A 16,691-nucleotide genomic window follows, 5' to 3' on the forward strand; every position below is an offset into this window, starting at 1 on the left:
AAAAGTTTTTAATGTTTATTTTTCAGAGAAAGAGAGACAGAGCACAAGCAGGGGAGGGGCAGAGAGAGAAAGGGACACACAAAATCCAAAGCAGGCTCCAAGCTGTCAGCACAGAGCTCGACATAGGGCTTGAACTCAAGAACCGCAAGATTTTGACCTCTGCTGAAGTTGGACGCTTAACTGATTGAGCCACCCGGGCACCTCAAGATAGTAAGTAGTTTTTAACAAGATTATTCTTTCAATACCTTTTTTTTTTACCTGACAGTTTTCTTGTCTGATTTTTCTTTGTCTTGTATATAATCTATTTATAGCTTCTCTTTTCATTCACATATTACCCAACACTTATTGAAAAGCCTTTGGGTTCAAAATACTCTATTTAAATTGCTTGTTAGGAAACAATTTAAAATCATTTCTTGTCAGCCAAATGGTCAGTGCAATCTTCCTTTCTTTGAGAGAATGAATTTATATATCCAAAATAATCTCCAAGAACATAATCAAGGAAACGAATCACTTTGAAAATATTCTATGCTGCATTCATCAAAGCATAGGCCAGAGATATTTTCAGTTGATTTTAGGACCACTGAATTAATGCACGTTTCATTGGATTGGAATATTTGAAAGCTGAAAGATGTTATCAACTATGCAAGGCTAGGGAATTGCTATAAACTGCATTGGACTTACTTAGAAGAAAACTCTGGCTGTGTAGCATGAGGAAAGTTACTCCATATATTTGGGGCTAAGTTTTTTCTTGGTAATATGAAAGCATTATAACTGATTAGCCATCTCCTAGATTTCTTTGATTTGTAAGTTTCCCTTATCTATTGCAGAGTTAGAAAGGAGTATACATCTGCAGTCAGATCTATACAAATTACAGAAGAAGTAAGGGGATACTTTGAATGCAAAACCAGATCTTGATGTAATTTCTTCCTTTCTACTTTCGTGCGTACATAATCATTTCATTTTTTAAAAAACAATGTTAACAACTATCATGAGCATGTAACAAGCACAAGGCATTATGCTATTCATGTTACAGAGTCTCGTTAAGTCATTTATGATATTATCCATTCAGAATCCTATCAAGCATTTATTTCATGTTGGGCAAGGTATCTTTATGATCTCCATTTGATAGAGGACATAAAGGGTCACACAATATGCAGAGCCTAAAAATGGTACTTTTAAATTATAGCAATTCTGACCAGCTAGGACAGAGATTAGATTCATAAAGCATGTTGAAAGGACAGCTTCTAATTGTAACCTGAACAGGTAAAGTGGTCTTTTAGTTCTTCATGAAATATTTAGGGAACAGGTTTACAGCTCTGGCTTAGAAGATGGAGATAAAGCTCAGATATTTACAGATGAATAAAAGTTTAAGACATCTACTACCTTCCACTTGTCACATTCCATCTGATTCTCCAGAAATGATGCATGAATCCTTTCCCAGGTGGTTCCTAAAGGCTACCATTTTTAATAGTTAGGTCTATGATTGTTTTTCTAAGTTGATAGCTTGCTCCTTCTGTAGACCATATCATTGACTCATTTGCCTATTTTTGGCTCAAGAAGCCTTTCAAGATCTGCGGTCTTTACTCCTAATCTATAAAGGCTGTCTTACTATTCATTAAGTTCATTTTTTCCATAGCTTTATTTTTCATACCTTTTTTTTTTTTTTTCATAGCCTTCAGAGTTTGAATGATAGACCCAAAGTTAGCTTATGGAGCTAGGAGTCCCTTGCTGGTCACTTTTTGCATCTGCATGCTTCTGATGGAGGTCTAGGAGTGTAAAAAGGATCCCTTGATCTCAGGATTGTTCCAGTAGTTTGAAAAAGCAATGAAACAGTTTCTTAAAAATGCAGGAAGAAATGACTCATCATTATTAAATATTTGGGCCAGGGACAATTTCTTTCTACAAAAGAGTCTATAATTTTGTCAAATGTATTACTAGCCTTTCTTTTCTAGGGTAACTAGGCTCTCAAAGGTGACCAGAGGACTTCTGATCACTGAATGCATTAATCTTTTTTTAGTGCTCATCTTTATCTCTTAGCAGCAAGTGGCTCTGACAGCATCTGCAGGGGTGATCATGGGCTTTGGAAAAAAAAAAAAAATCCCAGAGTTGATTCTTACTTAGGGTACTTGCAAACTGTGTATCTTTGGCCATGTTAACTCAACTCTTTGAGACTTATTTTCCAGTAGGAAGAAAAAAAGTAATAATAACTATCTTGTCATACATGTTGGGAATGAAATGTATGTTAGATGTATTTCCCAGGACACGATTGTGCAGTGTAACACCATTTCTCAATCTGTCTTGATCTGTTAATAAGTTAAACACCATGATTTACTTTTATTCAAATATGTATTATACTGGTATGACCATTATAGTGACTCATACATATAGTAAGTAAAATAGATTTTTTCTTTTTATAAAATGCTCTTATAATCTGGGTTCATCCATTAAGGCTGGCTGCTCAAGAAGTATTTAATATAACTCAACATTTGTAGAGCACAAACTGAATATTAATGAAGTTCTTTCTCATATGGGAGCAGTAAAGTCTTAATTTTACCACAGGGGAAACTTTGCCAATACAGTTATGTTGACAACTATGTAAAACCTTTAAGATGAAATGCAACTCAATCTTGTAATAAAGTACAGCCCTTTAAAAGTACCTCGTAGGGGCGCCTTGGTGGCTCAGTCGGTTAAGCGTCTGACTTCGGCTCAGGTCATGATCTCATGGTTGGTGGGGTCGAGCCCCGCATCAGGCTCTGTGCTGATGCTAGCTCAGAGCCTGAAGCCTGTTTCAGATTCTGTATCTCCCTCTCTCTCTGACCCTCCCCTGCTCATGCTGTCTCTCTCTCAAAAATAAATAAGAACATTAAAAAAAAAAATAAAGTACCTCTTAGATAAATTGTGTCCATCTGAATTGCTAAACAAACAAATATTTGGTATGTACAGCTCTAAGTGTTATTGCATAATTTATTTTCTTAGTTCTTGGATGTTAGCTTCTTTCCATGGTTCCTTTCCTGATACCGGTCTCTAATTCAACTGTTTAAGACTTTGGCTTACACCTCCTGAATATATGTCATTCCCTATTGTCACACAAACCACGTTAGGTGCTCAGCTACTGACACTATCTGGCCACTAAATATTTGATGTCACTCAGAATTTGTATACTTCAATCCAACATTTACTACTTAGGGTTTATTCTGAGCATCTTCAACAATTCACTCCAGTTAGTGAAATGGTCCAAGTTTGATCATACACACGTTCATTCAAATCCACAAGTATTTATTGCTTAATATTCATCTACTGCCATGGCCACTGGAGAGTAAGTTAATAGACTAGAAAGTGCAAAGAATATATTCAGGTAAAATATAAGAGAAGTAAGCAAAGAAAATGTGACACTTCGCTACCTGAGAAGATGAAGGGTTCTTTCTGGAAGATGAGTTGAAATATCCAGATAAATTTCTAAGAAGAGCAATCCCAAATGTCCAGGGACAAATGAATACTTGGTGAAGAGAAAGTTTGTTAAAAACAAGGCTGTTTTTTACATAAAAAGGAACCAAATAACCAGTCTTGATATGGAATACAATGTGGATCCTTTCAACATTACAACTAAAGTTTCCTTAGAAGTAATATTAGAAGTCATGCAAAAGTTGATAAAGATGCACACAGTTTTGTGCCAATTTAAGAACTATTATCACAACATGTCTTTTTGAAAATGAACATTGTTATATGACATATATATCGACAGACTAGTTTTGTTATCATCTATAAAGATATTTTCTTCTCCCTGGAAAAAACAGTCAAATCTTTATGTGCCCTTATTATCTAGTGTATATATTTACTGCAGCACATGTACCAATGAATTGTAATAGTCTCTGCACTTTTTTATAGTATGCATGTCCCTTTAGTGATCACTTTTAACTATGTAGCCCAACTCTCATCAGTATACTGATAACTCTTAAAACTAGATCTTGAGATTGATTACCATTTCTCTATGCCTGCTAGATATGACTGTATAGAGGTCCCATGAAGTCTTTATGATCCCCATGATAAAAGCAGAATGAATGGAATGTCTTCTGGAAATATGATGTTAAAAATATTAGTAAAGATATAGTATAATTTTTGTATAATTAGATCCTAGGCAAATAACAGAAAAGCATCCTCTAAAATCATTTCTAGAAAATGAGAAAAACCCCAAGTGTTCCCTCCAAAAGGTATCTTAATAAAGCAAGCGCAATGATTAATACATAATATAATAATAATTATTTCCTCTTAAGGATTGCAATCATTGGTCTGATCTCTAATGGGTATGGAATTCCTACATGCATTGCTCATACAGACAGCGAAATCTATAAGTACAATAAAATGGTCTATGAAATAACCGTGTTAAAGTGTAGAAAAAAGTAAAATAAGTAATAAAAGTTAAAATAGGAGTAGGAATCTAGAAACAGACTTGGATTCCATTTGTAATCATTGCAATCACTTGTACGCATTTCCTCTCTTTAGATAGGAGATTGAATAGTTGATGCACAAGGTATTTTAGGGGACAGTGAAACTATTACGTATGATCTTATAATGGTGGACATATGATGCTATGTGTTTTCACAAAAACCGATTTAGCGTTCAAGTAAAAAGTGTGAATCTTAGTTATACAATTTTATAAGTGTTATTTAAGAGGTCAGAAGATACTAGCATGGAGCGCAGATTGTGACAAAAAGGAATCTCACAGTATTACAAATGTATTTAACATCCCACAGAAGAGGCTGGGGAAAAATGCTAAACTACATAAACTGGACAATGAGTAGAGTCTATAAGAAGTAAAAACCAAACAAACCTCCCCCAAACCCAAAAATCTACATAACAATATATTTTAGTTGACAAACTTGTTTACTGTGGAGGTATGGATGAACTATCCATGAATACTGAGATTGAACAATTAAATAAATGTGTAACTAATACTGTGCACCAAGATTCATGTTGTTGGAGCAAGAGGTTACAGATAAGCAAGGAAGGAGGCTACAATGATCCATGGAGTAATGGATTAGAGTTAGAGACATCAGTATGAACTAATGTTTACTTTAATGACTATGTGTGTGTCATTGGTCAGTAAAAAAGTTCTCCTGCTTTGTCAGTTTAGGGCCTAGGCACAATGACACGACAGAGCAATGAACACACTTAGAGCAAGGCATCTAATAGCATTCTCCAATAAAAGAAAACAAAGCCATTTGAAGAAATGGCTGATCCTAGGATTAGGGTCCAAAAAACCAAAAAGAAAAACAAAACAAAACAAAAAAAACAAACAAGTACAAAATGAGTCTGGTTCATCTTGTAAAGTAATAAAGTAAAGAAGTGTTCAAAAATAAAAATCACTCAAAAAAATATCCACAATGATAGAGATATATCCAAAAGACACACACAGAAGATAATTGAAAGAGGGGCGCCAGGGTGGCTCCGTTGGTTAAGCGTCCGACCTCAGCTCAGGTCATGATCTCACAGTTTGTGGGTTCGAGCCCCGCTTTGGGCTTTGTGATGACACCTAGCTCAGAGCCTGGAGTCTGTTTCAGATTCTGTGTCTTCCTCTCTCTTTGACCCTCCCCTGCTCGCTTGCTCGCTCTCTCTCTCTCTGTCTCTCTCAGAAATAAATGAAAAAGATTTAAAAAATTTTTAAAAAGATAATTGAAAGAGATCCCAAAGGCTAAAGCTTAGAAATTTTTGAGCAAATACTTTTAATAAAAAGCAGTACTGAATTATTACCCATTGTATAAAATAATTATCCAGAGTTTATTTAATATATATACATATGATTGAATAAACAAAGGAGGGGATAGAGACAAATATCTGCAGAAAAATTCCAAATGATTTGTGGAGACATTCTGATCTTGAACAGGGGGGACATAAGTCCTCTTTGGGCTGCAGAGTGGCTTTTTTTCAAAGAATACACCTTGGAATAGGAAGGGAAGAATACCTTTAGAATAGAGAAACCTGACAAACATCTGCCCCCAGCCAGATGATCAAAGTTAACATCAATAGTTATAGTCATGCTGACAGTATGTAACCATGATATAATGTGATGAGAATGACATTTTACCTCTGTAGTCTTCCTAGCAAACACCCATGATCTCTGCATAATCATTATAAAAACATAAACAAATCCCAAAACCAGACAGAATATCTGACCAGTATTCCTCATATCTGTCCAGGTCATCACAAATAAGGAATATCTGATAATATGTCACAGCTACAAGCTGTGAGGAGACATGCCATCTAAATGTAATGTAGTGTATTTGGTGCAATCCTAATATAGGGGAAGAAAAAGATATTAGGCAAACACTAAGGAAATCTGAATAAAGTATGGACCTCAGTAATAATATTATAATAATATTACATCTTCAATTGTAAAAAAAAAAAGTACCATGCTAATGTAAGATGTTAATAATAGGAGAAACTGGATAGGGGATATGTGAACTCTAATACCATCTTTATACTGGACATCTACAATTGTTCTGAAGTGAGGCTTATTAAAAAAAAAGAAATCATTAGGGACTAAGAAATTTAATATGAAATAATAGCACATTTAATTCCAAGAAGAATAAGCAAATCAAATCTTTTATCAACTTAATAAAATAGACTCAAATATATAAATGCATTTATGTATACTTATATGTATCATACATATATAAATTATATATTTATGATAGAATTACTGCTAGTACATATGTAAATATATACATTTATAATATGCATACAATAGACTTTTTATATATGTATATATACTAGAAGCAGAGAGAAAAATTATACAAGCCATGACCAATATAATTTTCTTAATTATTAATAAAACAGACAATACTAGTACAGACATAAGAAATTTAACAACACAATTAACATGCTTTATTTAATGGAAATATATTGAATGCCTTACACCAAAATCAAAGAAAATACATTCTCTTGTTCTTAATTTTTTGATTATTTACCTATTTTTGAGACAGAGAGAGAGAGACAGACAGAGTTTGAGCGGGGGGAGGGGCAGAAAGAGAGAAACAGAATCCAAAGCAGGATCCAGACTCCAGGCTGTCAGTGCAGAGCCTGATGTGGGGCTCAGACTCATGAACCAGAAGATCATGAACTGAGCTGAAGTCAGACGCTTAGCTGGCTGAGCCACTCAGGAGCCACCAGAGTAAAAATATTCTTATGAAGCACAAATAAGACATATACAGAATACTTTGTGTTCCCAAATAACCATAAAATCGCAACACAGTGAAACTTTTTTTTATCACATATCTCCTTTTTAAAAACAATATGCAGTTGAATTACAAATTAGCATATTTGAGATAACTTTACACCCAGTCAATCTGAAAATTATCACAAACACTTCTAAATTATTTAGATCGTAAGAGAAATCATAATAAAATCTTAAATGCTTAGAACTGAATTGACTAATATTTAAAACCTTTTGTTTCTATGAAGATGCAAATGAAATGAACATTTAAGAGAAAATAGTCTTAACTGGTTGTATGAAGAAGAAAATAAAATAGTAAAGATTAAAGAGATCATTATCAAACTTAAAAATGAAGCACCGAGAATAAAACTGAAAGGAAAGACAAATAAGGAATCAATGTATATGCGACAAATTTTTAGGAACTATCTGAAAAAAAGGACAAAGCCAAAATTGCATTAGGTAATTAAATTTGATTCAGAGTTTCTAAGTATTCTCCAAAGAGAAACACCAGTCTTCATGATTTAAAGGAGTGTATGGCAGGGGCGCCTGGGGGGCTTAGTCTCTTAAGCGTCCGACTTTCGCTTGGGTCATGATCTCGCGGTTCGTGGGTTCGAGCCCCGCGTCGGGCTCTGTGCTGACTGCCAGCTCAGAGCCTGGAGCCTGTTTCAGTCTGTGACTCCCTCTCTCTCTGACCATCCCCTGCTCTCGCTGTCTCTCTCTCTCTCTCTCTCCTAGAAATAAATAAAACATAAAAAAAATAAAAAAAAATAAAGGAGTATATGGCAAAACATTAGATAAACAGATCATTAAAATTTATACAAACCTTTTAAGATGTAGAAAAAAAAGACTCTTCAGTTAGGTGTATGAAGCTAACATAATATTGATAACCAAACCTTATAAGGGTAGTGTAAAAGAGGAATGCTACAGGTAAATCATTTCATGAATAAATTTGTAAAACTCTCAGTAAAATATTAGCCAGCTAAACCCAGCAACGTATACAAGAGATCATAGTTCATGAGCAAGAGGAGCTTGTCTGTGGCAAGCAAGAGAGTTTTAACACTGGGAAATCTAATGATGAAGGTTATCACATTAATTGATGAAAAGAGGGGGAAAAGTGTTTATTACCATAGATGCAGAGAAAAGCATTGGATAAACATCCATTCAAGGTGTCTTATAGTAAAAACAGAAAGTACTTCAAGTACTTCAAGATTTTAGTCTTAACAGATTATCTACCAAAACCTACACCAAAGTTGTTTACTAAAATATAGATTAAGATTCTCACAAACTGTTTCCATTTAACAGGGGAAAATAATTAAGTGTTTACAGATCATCAAGCAAGAAACAAAATCACCAATATTTGCAGATGAAATTGTCAAAAATAGAAACACCCCAAAGAACTGAGTTATTAGAATGAAGAAGAATATATATCATGGTGACTAGAGATACAACGAATGTATAAAAATCTGATAATCTCACACAGCAGTCACAAATGCAAATTACAGTTTGCAAAATGATACACTTTATATAATATAAACAAAATAAAGATTTATAGCAATATAACTAAGCAAGAAAGTACAGGATCTTACTGTATTTACTTACAATATTTGCTACAAAATATTGAAGGATATTTCTGAAAATCAAATTGGTCAGGAGGAAATATACTTTTGATAAAGAATCAATATTTTAGATATACTCTTTCTTCACATTTAGGATCATTAGTGTCAATAAAATGCCATTAAAAGACCTAATAGTTGTTTTTTTAAAGAACTTGAAGCTCATTTTAAGATTACATAATAGCAATGAGGCAAGAAATGAAAAACTGTTTCTGAAGGAAATGAATAGGAGAGTGGTAGGATATATACTGCATAGTATCAATAATTATTTAAAAATTACACTAATAAAATATTACTCATGGGGCGCCTGGGTGGCTCAGTCGGTTAAGTGTGCGACTTCAGCTCAGGCCATGATCTCACGGTTCGAGGGTTCAAGCCCCACGTCGGGCTGTGTGCTGACAGCTAGCTCAGAGCCTGGAGCTTGCTTCAGATTCTGTATCTCCCTCAGTCTCTGACCCTTCCCTGCTTATGATGTCTCTCTCTCAGAAATAAATAAAACATTTAAAAAAAAAAAACCCATTTACTCAGGAATTAGCAATAATTGGCTTGGAAACAGAAAAGAGGCAAAACAAAAGACTACAGTAATATTTTCACTGTTATTTGGGAAATTGATGTATAAAAATGTCTGTTTTGCTAACCACTGGGTAAAGATAGGCTAATGAATCAATTATACTTGGAAAATTAATTGCCACATCATATTCAGGTTTTAGTGCTAAGTGAATTAAGGAAAAAAGTTTATGTGATGAGGAAAACTAAATATTTTAGAAGAGGATATAGGGAAATATTTCTATGACCTCAGGCTAATGGACTTCTTATTATAAGATTTCAACTATAAAGCAATGCATTAAATGTAAAAATTCTGTTTATTAATTCACTAAATTTTCATTGAGCATCTGCACCATTCATTCTGCTGGGACTGAAGATACATCAGTGAACAAAATGAGCAAAAAAAATTTTTTTTTGCCTTTATTGAGTTTATTTTCTAGTTAGATTTTTGCAATATACATGTGTTGGCCCATTTGGGATGCTATAACAAGATATGATAGACTGGTCGGCTTATAAATACAGAAAATTATTTCCCAAAGCTCCAGAGGCTGGGAAATCAAGGCACCTGCACATTTTGTGTCTGGTGCAGGCATGCTTTCTGCTTCATAAATGTCTGTCTTTCCCCTCTATTCTCACATGGCAGAAGGGAAGACTCTTTTGTATAAAGACTTTCCTGGAATCTTTTTTATAAAGGCACTAATCCCATTTATGAGGGTAGAATCCTTGTGGCCTAATCACCTCACAGTGGTCCCATTTCCAATCATCGTTGCATGGGGGCATTAGGTTTCAACATATGAATTTGGCAGTTGGGGGGTAGGGGACACAAATATTCCTTTCGTGGAAATATAACTACCAGAGGATTAGTATCTAGATATATACCTATCTTCTGTCAATTAAAAAAAATAGTAAAACAACCTCGTAGAAAAATGGCCAAAAGTCATGTACAGGTTTTTCTACTGAAGGATAAGTCTGAATATCTAACAATTAACATATTTTTAAAATTTAATTGTAATCACCAAAATAAAAGTGAAAGCCAAATGTGATCATACATTATACCTTCCTCACTGGCCAAAGCTACAAATCAGGACAAAAACTTAATACTTGTGAAAATACGACACAAATATAAGCTTTAGACACTAACGTTGGGAATATAAATCAGTAAGCCACTTTAGAATGCAATTCAGCATTGTATTGCGAAGTTGAAGATTTGCATTTCCAGTGACTTTGCAATTCTACTGTTGGAAAAATACTGTGCCATGTGCATCAGCAGTCATGCCCATGGATGTTCAGAGCACCAGTGTTTGAAATAGCAGAATGCTAAAAACAACCCAGGTGGGAATAGATAGATAATTTGAATTTTACTTATATAATGAAACACTCTTGAGAAGTAAAATAAATTAACAACTACATTCATTAACAGGGATGCATCTTGAATAATTAATGCTAAATGAAATACACAAGTTATAGAAGAACACATTCAGTAGGAAAGCATCTATGTAAAATTCAAACATTCTGTATACTTCCATTCTGTTATTTGACTATAACTTCCATGAAAGCATGACTTTCTTATATTGTTGAATCCCAAGCATCCAGAATAAGGTATTTCATAGTAGTAAAATCATACTGGTAATGTTCTCATTATTATAGTAGGTAATGTGTACACAGATGTTAGCTTTCCTTTCTTTTTACATATTATACATCAATTTTTGTATAATAATATTAAATCTTACGCTTACTTTATATGATCATATGATTACTTCCATTTTACCTATGCTTTATTCATAAATAAAAATAGTCAAATGCGTGTATTTTTTAAGAAACTGTTGTCATCTCCTAATAATGAAGTGCCTCTTATTTTTGCTGACATGCTCATCAAAAATCCATTCACTTTGACTTAAGTCTATCCCCGTCCATACACAGACCACATTCAACTTATCCTAAGCCCGTAGGCTTTGAACACTTCTGTGACTCTCTGTCCTATTTTCCAGGCCCAACACCTTCACCTAGATTGTATGCACTCTTATTTCATGTGTGAAATGGTATAATGCTCTTCACTCTTTTTCTTGCCTCCTTTGGGCACCTACTCCAAAACCATTTTTATCCTTTTTAATACTGTCACTGTAAAAAATTAAGGTTTCCCATTGCTCACTGAAATATGTATTTGCCCCCTTCCCCTCTTTCCCAAAAACAGTAACAACTAATGTCCACATTTCTTAATTTATCTAATATGTACCTGTACGTTTAACAAACTTGAACAAGATGGTATCCAGTGTTTCACTAACTTCTGTTTCTCTGCTCAGTATTTCCTCTGGAAATACCCTCTTTACCATGTACTGAAGACCTAAACAGTACCATGAGCTATGTTACGTAGTTCTCATAATCTAACATACTACTATGGCAGTACAATTTCCCATTTGCAAGGTAAATAAACTGAGCATCACAGGGATTAAGTATGGTACCCATGATTGCCCAACCAGTAAGAGGCAGAATTTATATTTAAATTCAGAGCTGTTTACCTACAAGAGCTATACCTTTCAAGGTCAGTTTCAATCTGTCATAATTTGTTGTACCATTTGTTTTAATGCCTGCTCTTTGTGATTTTTCTTCCAAACCTTGAAACAAGTTCCTAGAACATTACATATATAAGACATACACTATGTATATTATTATTTTATATATTTTTGTTTTATTATATAGAACATTATATATTATATAAAATACCTTATGTTATATATAATTGCATATTATAATACATATTATTTATATGTGCATGTTACATATTATTATTTCTTTATATCTATTTATATTCTATCTGAGTTTCCTGGAACAGAAACTGCCCAAGGTTTCATGAAAAAGATTTTATGGTGAAGAAATCATATATATTACTATCATACACTAAAATAAACTATTATATTTATGTGGGTACAGAATTCTACATTATACATATTTTTGCTTGTGGTATATAGATAATTCCTCCAGCTGGAATTAGAAGCTTTTGATGGTTACGAATATTTTGTTCATCTTTATTTCTCCTTACAACATTTAGTAGAGTGTCTTGCACATGGTAAGTGCTAAATTAATTGCATTTCCATCAAATTTAATTTCTTCCTATCTTGACAAACAAGTAGATACATAAAATGGTACATGTCATACATTAAAATGCAATACATGATAAGATTACTATGTAAGAAATATTTTGAATTTTTGTGTGTACTAGATATTTTTGAGCCATGTGTCAACATAAACAGTTTGACTAATAATAACTGATAAACTATGTAACTCAGGTGTTGGCTAACATTTAGCAATAAATCAGTTCTCTATCACAGAACTAAATAGTTTCACTATATCATACAAATTGCAAAATTATGACTACCTAGCAAAGTGTGATAATTTACAATAACTCAGAGTACAGCAGGACATTTCCAACTGTGTATCTCTCTAACACTGATCTTCAAAAAATTCTGGCATCTGAGGGAAGATGTGAATTTACTGGAGTCATAAAAAACAATGTGTAATGCACATTTTGATGTCATGAAACTAATAAAACTGCATCCTCTGGGCAATGATTTGTCCCAGGATTGACACAGCATCTAAAAGGCTGTGAATATTACATAAATGGTACAAATTCTCCACACTTAAGTTTGTTTATGAAAAGAGAAAAATTGATGTTTTAATCATAGGTAAAATATCATGGCAGGTAGAGATGGGGTACTTATGTGCCAGGGATTGACTGTATAGACATTGTCATTATCAGAGTAGCCTGTATTATTTGCACTTTACAGTTAAGTAAAATTATTTTTTTAAAAAGCACATCTCCTAGAATTTACAACAGCATAGAAGAGTTCTCTGTCTCACCCCTCCCCTCTATAGGTACAACTCTCAACTCCCAGCCAAAAGGAAATAGGGCATTCCTATTTTCTTTGAAAAGGTTTTTGTTAGGTGACTCATCATTTCAATTCAATTCACTATTTGTGTTCCTCAGAGTCTTCATGTCTATATTTGTCTCTTTCCTAAATCAAAGATGCATATGATTTAGTTTTTATTAAACATATATTTATTGAATACTGACTTATGGCAGATATTATTCTAGACATTGAATATATAGTGACAGTGAAAACAGGCCAGGTTTGTGACCTAATAGAGCCTATATCCCAGAGAAGACAGAGACAGTGAATAGGTTCTGTGACTGGAGTTTGCTGAGTGGCATAGGGAAACATTTTTAGGTAGTAGGATTGAGGAAGACAATAGATTTGTGGAAATATATATTACTCTACAGAATATTTGGCTGGAGTATTCATTGGAAATGTTCTTTGCTTCAAGCAACAGAAAAACAAAATAAAAGTATTTAAATAGTGACATATTAGGGCGCCTGGGTGGCTCAGTCGGTTAAGCGACTTCAGCTCAGGTCATGATCACACAGTCTGTGGGTTCGAGCCCCACATCAGGCTCTGTGCTGATGGCTGGCTCAGAGTCTGGAGCCTGCTTTGAATTCTGTGTCTCCCTCTCTCTCTGACCCTCCCCTGTTCACACTGTGTCTTTCTCTCTCTCTCAGAAATAAATAAAACATTTAAAAAAAATTAAAAACAAATAAATAAATAGTAACATATCTAGAAAGAAGTTGCCATGTCCAGTGTCAAAGAAGTTACTGCCTGTGTTCTTTCAAGGATTTTTGTGGTTTCAGGTCCCACATTGAGGGCTTAAATACATTTTGAATTTATTATTGTGTATGATGTAAGAAAGTGGTCCAGTTGGATTCTTTTGCATGTTGCTGTCCAGTTTTCCCAACATCATTTGTTGAAGAGACTGTCGTTTCCCATTGAATATTCCTTCCTTCACTGTTGAGGATAAATTGACCATATAATTGTGGGTTTATTTCTGGATTTGCTCTTCTATTTTATTAATCTATGTGTCTGTTTTTGTGCCAGTATCATACTTGAAGTCCAGAATTGTGATGCCCTCAACTTTGCTTTTCATTGTCAAGATTGCATTGGCTATTTGGTGTATTTGTGGTTTCAACAAATTTTAGGATTCTTTATTCTAGCTCTGTGAAAAATGCTGTTGGTGTTTTGATAAGGATTGCATTACATGTATAGATTCCTTTGGGTATTTTAGAGGATGGACTTTTGAGTTGAGTGAGCCTACCATAGTATCTACTGTAACTGAAGAGTATTATTTGGGAGGTTTGTACATATAAAGTTATGGGAATGAGGAGCACCTGGGTAGCTCACTCAGTTAAGTGTTTGACTTCGGCTCAGGTCATGATCTCATGGTTTGTGAGTTTGAGCCCCACATAGGGCTCTCTGCTGTTAGCACAGAGCCTGCTTCAGATCCTCTGTCTCCCTGTCTCTCTGTCCCTCCCCCACCTGTACTCTCTGTCTCTCAAAACAATAAATATTAAAAATAATAAAGTAATAAAGATATGGGAATGAATTAGGTCCATTAATCTAAGTTAATAACTTTGAATGTGACTTTCTACAATAGTTAAATTGGCCTTATGTTTGTGCTGTTTAATACCATAGCTACTGAGCCCTTGAAATATACCTGATGTGACTTAGGAACTTAATTTTTAAATTTGCTAACTAGAATTTAAATAGCTACATATGGCTAATGGCTACTGTGTTGGACAGAGGAAATCTAGATAGTATAAATAAGAAAAGAAGGAAGAGGATTAGCTTTTGGGGGTTTGATATTTAGAAGACTTGTAGTAAAGAAAAGATGGCAAAAAAATACACACACACACACACACACACACACACTTACACACATATGTATTCATATCTGAATCACTCCTCCTGTGACCTCTAGTAAGCAACAAGAGAAATCCCTTCAGCCAGGAGTTCTCTCATGGAGGAAAATATCAAGTGACTGTCAGACTTTGTTCAAGACCCAGACTTCATGCCTGCTACCATGGACCAAGGCTGTGGGCTTACTGGCTCATGGCTCCTGACCCTAAGCCTGCACATGGACCCTGACACCAGGTCCACTCACCCACAGACTCTGACTACGTACCTGTCTGTGCACCCTACCAGCCAGCCTGTCCAGAATCTCTGATGGGTTGACTATTAAAATTTGGGGTTTTTTTTGTTTGATTGATTTTTATTTTATTTATTTTTTTGTTTTGTTTTGTTTTGTTTTTTTCTGAGGAAGCCAGTCTGAGAAGACTGGAAGAGGTGATTACTTCTTCAGATGTACAAACACCTGTGCAAATCTACATGGATTACAAAGAAACAAGAAACATGACACAACCAAAGCTGATAGATAAATACAACTACTCCTCAGAGAAATGTAAATAAAAACAGAAATAAAATACCATTTCACTCCTGTTAGGATGGGTGTCATAGAGAAAAAAATAGGATAAATGTTGGCAAGGATGCACAGGGTAAAAGGAATCCTTGTATATTATTTTTATTTTTTTGTAAGAAGCAGTATTGTTTGTTTTACTGATACCACAGCTTTGGTGGGTGGTTTTATACCAAAGTTAATGGAAGTTGCACAAAACATTATATGCATGGGAGGGGGTGGGGGAGGAAAGGAAAAACAAAATTAAAAACAAAATCCAAAAGAAAGTCCTGGATAGCTCTTAGCATTTCTTCTACTCCTACATTAACAAAATTCAGTTGGGAATAATTAATAAAAGGAACACAGAAAACATAGTGTGAAGGAAAGCATATGTTGGGGGAGAAAAAGACTAAGGGAAAGTGTTGTATATACAGTGGGATAGTATTCGGCCTTTAAAAAGAAGAAAATCCTCCTGTTTTCAACAGTATGGATGGACTTGGAGGATATTATGGTAAGTGATAATAAGCCAAGCAGAAGGACACATACTATATGAATCACTCATATGATAAATCTAAAGTTCTTAAACTCATAGATTTGGGGAGTGGAATAGCAGTTGCCAGAGGCTGGAGGCAAGCAGTTAAATACCACTGGGGTGGTATTAGTCAAAATGTACAGTTTCATTTATATAAGATGATGAATCCCAGAGATCTACTTTATAGTACCTATAGTTAATGATACTATTATGATGTATATTGAAAATTTACTAAGATGGTAAATCTTATATTAAGTGTTATCACAAAAATATAATAATAATAAATAAGAGGGCAGGAGGATACTTGTAGAAATGACGGGTACAGTTACGGCATAGACTGTGGTGATGGTGTCATGAGTGCATATTTATCTCCAAACTCATCAAACTGTATACATTAATTATGTACAATTTTTTCCAGTTTCATTGAGATACAATAAACATATAACATTGTATAAATTTAAAGTATATGACATAATGAATTGATATATGTAGGCATTGTGAAATGATTATT

This window comes from Hyaena hyaena, unplaced genomic scaffold (genome assembly GCF_003009895.1).
Source record: "Hyaena hyaena isolate Hyena2069 unplaced genomic scaffold, ASM300989v1 scaffold_59, whole genome shotgun sequence".
Taxonomy (NCBI): Eukaryota; Metazoa; Chordata; class Mammalia; order Carnivora; family Hyaenidae; genus Hyaena; species Hyaena hyaena.